We start from the raw sequence: 6,999 nt of genomic DNA, 5'->3' as shown, positions 1-6,999 counted from the left end.
TACCTGTTATGTTAAACTTATATTAAAGTTTTTCTTCATTACCCATTCAAGCCGTCTCCAACCATTATTAATTTTTTTTTTAGTTTTAAGGATATGCTTTATTGCACATTTCTGTGTAGTTTTGTTTTCAGTTGATTATATAGTGCATGTAACTTGTTTTAAGTATACATTTACAACATGTTAAACAAATAGTGTTTCTCAGAAAGCTGATAACTACAGCACTACTGGCCTTCTGTAACACTAATCACTGAATAGTCCAATATGCATGAGGAATATGATATGGGGACTTTTCAAATTATAGTAATTGTATGTAAGTAATTTCTGTATGAAATGAGTTGTTTTAGTATTCTAATTTTAATACTGCTAATCCAGTATGTATTAAGTGTATTATCTAGAGAATGTAGTATTTTTTCTAGTGTATGACTGAAATGTGAATTCCAGTTTTCATTTATATTTACATTTTTGTGTATTTTTGAGATTCATAGCTTTTTGTGTTCTTCTTGGACTACTCTAATAATTTCTTCTTTAAATAGTCATAAACTTTTACACATAATTTGTTGTTTTTAAAGACTGGTGTTTGTCACCCTGCTAAACCTAACCTAAATTACATGAACATGTAGTTTTGTAACCTTAAGGACTGACAATATAAAGCTCTGTCTTTTACAGAAGTTAATGAGGTAATCCTATTTCTTATGATATACAATTTTATGTAATTTTCACAATACTTAAAATTTAAAACAAATATTCTGAAAAATGTACTTGGTTATAGACAAATGCCATCAGCCAACCAACATATACAATTAAAATACATATTTGTAAACAAATTCATTCACATCGTGGACATTTGTTTTTATCCTTTTATATTACCAATCGGTGGTTCAGTAGTGTTTTTTATCTTGAGAATAAAACTTCTGTAAAGTTGGTTATATAAATGTTTATAAACAAGTACTCTAATCAAAATGTTTTTGATATAAATTTAGAAAATAAAAAAATTACTACAAAATGTTTTTGTATGCTAGACAGTAGACATCCAAAATGGATGATATTCCAATTAGTTGCAGTACAAAAGCCCCTTTCAAATAAAATAACTAAGAGATCTTCAGCTATTAAACTTAATTTATCTGATATAATTATAAAAAAGAAATTAACCACTATAAAAATATTGTTTGTAAATTTTAGAATCTGATACAGTACTTGGCATTGTAAGTGTTAATTTCATCTAGTGGACTATTGAAAGTAATAGTAAGTGTTGGTAAATTTTGAGTGTTAAAGCACAACCTACATTTTCTCTGACAAGTATTTTATCAAGTACAACATGTGAAGCTTCAAGTTGATATCTACATTATCAGTATATGAATTACATGATATGCATGATTTAATATCCTGTTTTATTGTGCATTACATTATACCTCCCTGGATTAATTGTATATATATACACACACGTGTGTGTATGTATGTATATACTTTTAAATTATCATAAGTATTTCCTGTGTTATGAATGCATCTCCCCTTCATTTGTAAACTATGTTATCTACATGTACTGAAAAAATGTTCAATCATGGTATTAATGTACAGGCACTTTTTTATTTTTTGTTGAAATGTGCCCTTGACATGTATGGCTTAAAACTACGTATATGTATACAGTCATACTGTGCTTTTCTAAAAGTAAATTTTAGAATATGTTGTTTGTGTGTTAAGGTATGTTTGTTCGTGCATAACTCCTTAGCTAAAAAGTTTTGAAACTTGAATGACAAAATTTAAATACACTGTTATATTAAGAAAAATAAAGAATTGCATAAAACAACTTTTCTTCAGTGCCCAGTAGACTTAAATTTGCAGAGTATAAAAATAGAATAATGTCTAAAGTCATTTAGGTTTTAAATACTTGTAAATTGGAGAGCAGGTGTTTAGATTATTTTAAACTATTGGACAAATCCAGTTCTTGAGTAAAATAACTGAGTAAAATCTTTAAAGCTTTTTTTTTTCATAATTGGAAATGTTTAAGGTACATGTATTTTACAGGACCAGCAGTATGAAAACAAACTAAGAAGAAGCATGGAGAACTGAAAAATTGATCATGGAAGAACCAACAAGAATAGAAGAGAGTCATTTTGATACGTTTTCATATAGCAATGTTTCAACACTAGAAGGAAGCTCCAGTGAATATGATTCTTCACAAGCTGATGTTCAAGACTGCTCAGGAGATGAGGATGGAGACAGCATGGACCAAATTAATGAAAGTGGATCTGCATTTAACTCTGCAGTATTTGTTGAACAACGAGCAAAGAAAAGACGAAAGCAAAGTAATCCAGTGAGGTATCACACAACACAGGTGCTCGACACTGAGGAAAGAGAGGAATTAGTTTCAGAGATTCCAGAAGAGGCCTTAAATTTGGAAATTACACACAGAAATAGTTCAAAACAACCTGAAAAAAAAACAGAATCATTGTTGACATGTCATCATTGCAGTAGTTTGTTTCAGAGTATAGAATCCTTACGTGTTCATATTGAAAAGAGCATTTCCATAAACTGCAAGAAAAGCAGCTTTGGCAGTCTTGCAACAAATCTACCTCATTAAATGGCAGGGAACCATGTACCTCTGAATCCCAGCAAAATTCAAACTCAGTCAGAACTTCTGAGGTCTCATCTCTTGTAATGTTCAATGAGCAAAATTTAAATACAATGTCAATCTTGTGTGCCAGCAATGGTTCTAATCTAGAAAACAAGGATTTTACAAAGACCTCTTTATTTTCAAGCATGCCTCCGTTGATACCCATTTCCCATCCAGGAGATGGTAAGCCAACAAACATGTCTCTTCCTCCAACCATGTTTGCAAACTCTATTGCACCTTTTCTTTTCCCTGTTCTGCAGCAGCTGCAGGGACAGAATACAGCAAATACTAATAGTTCAAACTCTAGTGTTCGCATATTCAACCCTGAAGCCTTCTGTGAACTGTGTAATAAAGAGTTCTGTAATAAATACTTCCTTAAAACCCACAAAGCAAACAAACATGGAATTTATTCTGTAGAATCAGTGATTACTCCTTCATATTCAGGAACATTTCTGAATAGCAGCTTATCCAACCCATTGCCTCTTTTTCCACCCTTATTACAGAATTTTTCAACAAAGCCAACCTCACCAACACAGGGAATTATGAACTTGGAAGCTTTCTGTGAAATTTGCCAGAAGGAATTTTGTAATAAATATTTTCTTAAAAAACACATGTACAAAATTCATGGTATCACTATAGAGAGCCAACAGAATTCAGGAAGTAGTGACAACAAAGCTATCTCACCAGTAGCATCAGTAGCTAGTTCACCAGGATTAGTTTTTTCCTCTGAGAAGAACAATAATTCACCACCTGATTTAGCCAAAGAAATATCTAAAGATAACCCTCCTAATTTATTTAGTGTACAAAATAGCATCATGCTTAATCAGGAAGTGTCACCTAAACAAAGTTCAGCTACAGAAACTGTTAAATCTTCAACGGGTGTTGAAACTAAAGCTTCCATTGAATCAACAGAAAACTCTTCAAGTAGTGATAAGGGTGCATCAGTCTTTACTGAAGAGAAGCTACAGGAAATTGTTGTGATTAATACACATAAACCTAACAAACATGGTGTCAGTATCCCAGAGTCCACTGGAAAGGTTTCACAATCTGATAGGGAAAACACATCTTCACCAACTCTCTCTGAGACTGGTCAAGTCCTTACTTCTAATAACATTTCAGAAACTCTATTACAAGAATCTCAGACTAAACAAGAAGGCACACTTTCATATGGAGAACAAACTGGGAAATTAATCTGTGAAACTTGTAATCGCCCCTTTGCTAGTCAGTATCTTTTTAAAATGCACAAATTCTATACTCATAACATTCCGTATATTGAAGAAGAAGAAAAGTCAAAACCCAGCTCTCCAGTTTTTCCAAAGCAACCACCTAATACATGTAATTCTGGTAACCACTCTAATCTAGTAGTATCTCACCAGCAAACTACAAACACATATAGCACATATAAGAAAGAAGATGCTTCAGGCCAGGACCTGCTGAAACTGCATTCCATGATCAAAGAACTGAATTCATCTGTTATAGCTAATGATAATAAAGTAACATGTGGTATTTGCAGTCTTCATTTTGACAATAAGTATTATCTAAGAGCACATATGATGAATGAACATGGTTTTTTACTGAGTGAAGATGGAAGCAGTGCAACTTCCTTATCACAGAAGGACGTAGATAATACCATGCGTTCTCAACAATCCTATCATCCACTGACATCGCCACCACCACTGAAATTCTATAACGTGGAAGTTTTTTGTGAAATATGTCAAAATAAATTTTCTAACAGTTACTTCTTACAAGTTCATAAGCAAAACATTCATAACATTTGGACAAATGATACCAAGATGTCGTCTCCTAGAACACATTCCGAACAGCCCTCTGTAAAATCTGTACAGTCATTAAGCTCAAGTGGTGTCATTCCCTTTACTACTACAATAAACAACAAACTTAAAACCCTCACTGGCTCTAACTTTTGTAATATCTGTAATAAGGAACTGTGTAACAAATACTTCATGAAAACTCATATGTTAAAAATGCATGGAATTGATCTCAATGAGCAACCAAAAGAAGCAGCCAAGATCAGCACTATTGGAGGTGTAACTTGTGATGTCTGTCAGAAAAAACTTTGCAGCAAGTACTTTCTCAAAGTTCACAAGCAGAACACTCATGGAATATATGATGAACCTCTTCCCAATAAAGAAAGTTCATCCCAGTCTTCTTCAGCAGTAGCTAATGGCCAAAAATTGCTGCCTGGTGAATTAATTGACAGCCGATATTTCGATCACTACACAGAAATTTGCCCACTTTGTGATAGGCGTTTTAAAAGCATAAAGTGGTTGAAAACCCACATTATAAATGATCATAATTCTGCCAAAGAAAATGTTTTGAGCAATCCCGAAAGTATGGTTTTTAATGACATATTTGCTATTTGTGTCATTTGTGGCCAGAGATATTCTGACCAAGTTGCCCTCCAGGTTCATCTGATTAAAGATCATCACTCTCTCAATGATGAAATTGGAATTCCCAATAATCCAGAAGCAAAAAAACCATCAGATTCCAGTAGTGATGTAAATCAAGGTCAACTTGATAAACCAGTTAACGGAGGTGTATCACCAAGAGAAGCATCTATAAGTGTTGATCTTTCAGAGAGAAAAGAGGAGGGTCAAGGTTATATCGCTGCTCATACTGTACATACAACACTTGTTGGCTGTCCAATTTGTATGCTCATGAGAAAAGACATACAACAATAGTCATTGAAAGAGATAAGAAGTTTTTGTGTAAGTTTTGTCACAGGACATATCGTTACAACCACTCTCTTGAACGACACCTCCTTAGTCATAGAGCAGATGGATTTGCTGCAAAAGACTTAACACAGTCTTTAAAAACAGCATCACATTTGTTTACACAGGCTAAAGGAGAAGAGAGATGGAATAAGAACATCCAGAATACAAAAGGCCAGATGCAAATGAAGCAGCAAGTAAAGACAAAAAAAAGGTATCGTTGTAGTAAGTGTGATAAGAAGTTTTGCACCAGGGAACTATGTTTAGCACACATTCATTCTTTTCATAACAGCAGAAAACTAGTGTTAAATCAGAAAAAAATGCAGAAATCTTTCCATTGCCCTGTTTGTGGATTTACTGTAAGAGTTTGGAGCATGTTAAAGCTACATATCAGCAAACAGCATGACAATAGTCCTGAAATTTTGAGAAGAGCTGAAATACAACATTCCTTCCTTTCTGATGACACTATTCTGATTAACAAGAAATCTGCCTCAGAAGAGTTTAAAAAACCTTTATTTAAAGGATTTTCCTATCAGTTAGGGTTACCTCCTGTTGATCATGGTGGACCAGGTAAGCTTCCTTTGAGTTATGCCCTTCCACAGAGTCCCCACACTGCTGGCACCTTCATAATGCAACCTTTTTTCTTGGCACAACCAGAAATAGATGGAAATAACAAAAACTATAATTTTGTTTCCTCTCTTGTATACCTCCCTGTTTGCCAGAAGATATCACAGCCCTTAACTGTAGCTTTTTCCTTGACTCCAGCGTGAAGAAATCTTTTGAAGAACCAAACTACTTAAAATCAAAAAAAGCTACACCAATAATCAAAAGTGTTAGTGAGGATATTTATTATCTTAGTTTTTGTGTGCAATTTGCTGTTTTCTTGTCACCAGTCTCAACAAATATATGAAAAAAAAATCAATTTTCCTTATTGGACTGCTGAACGAATTATGTTGCTTTTTGAGAGTTTCATAAAATGTATATCATCATATCACTGATGACAATTATTACGGGTACTTAGCTGCTCGTTGTTATTGTTGGGATTTTGACTGTGTGCTGATTAGAACTCTGCACATGTGCTCCCCCCCTCAAGTTTCCATAAAAGGTAACTTTGGAAAATAAGATAATTTAGAAATGATCAGAACATCTTAAATGAAGAAAGAAGTATTTGAACATAAACAAACTTCTGCAAGGTGTCCCCAGAATCACATCAAGACCCCCTTCTTTTTTTTTATTATTAATATACAACTAAGTCGGAAGAAGATTAGGGCAGATGCAAAGTGCTCTGCCTTGATAGAGAGATGCCATATGGAAAGATGGCAATGCATATGGTGTTGGTTTAAAGAAAGCTTACCTTCTGTTTATTCCAGTAATCTACTTTTTCAGGTATGGTTATTGGTTATACCAAAGTGTTTTCAGGTTGAAGTTGTGTTACCTGGGTAACAAAATATATCCTACCATTTAATCAGTAAATTTTTTGGTGACTTCTGATGAAAACTAAAGCCAGGAATTTGATTTGGTTAGTAAAAATATAATTACAACAATGACTTCTATTTATATTTATTAAGAAATTTATAGGTATCTGTACTTTGAAAGCATAAGGACAGAATTGTATAATTATTGTGAAACATGAATCACCCTAAGACGTACAGTTCTGTA

The 6,999-nt window shown here is 33.5% G+C and overlaps 1 pseudogene; it reads left to right on the top strand.

The window, feature by feature from the left end:
• The first annotated feature begins 2,044 nt into the window (after positions 1–2,044).
• Positions 2,045–6,774, top strand: LOC106474313 (annotated as a pseudogene).
• The last annotated feature ends 225 nt before the right edge of the window (positions 6,775–6,999 follow it).

This window comes from Limulus polyphemus, unplaced genomic scaffold, assembly GCF_000517525.1.
Source record: "Limulus polyphemus unplaced genomic scaffold, Limulus_polyphemus-2.1.2 Scaffold138, whole genome shotgun sequence".
Taxonomy (NCBI): domain Eukaryota; kingdom Metazoa; phylum Arthropoda; class Merostomata; order Xiphosura; family Limulidae; genus Limulus; species Limulus polyphemus.
The sequence above is the reverse complement of the archived record's forward strand: the minus strand, read 5'-3'. Positions and strand labels throughout refer to the sequence as shown.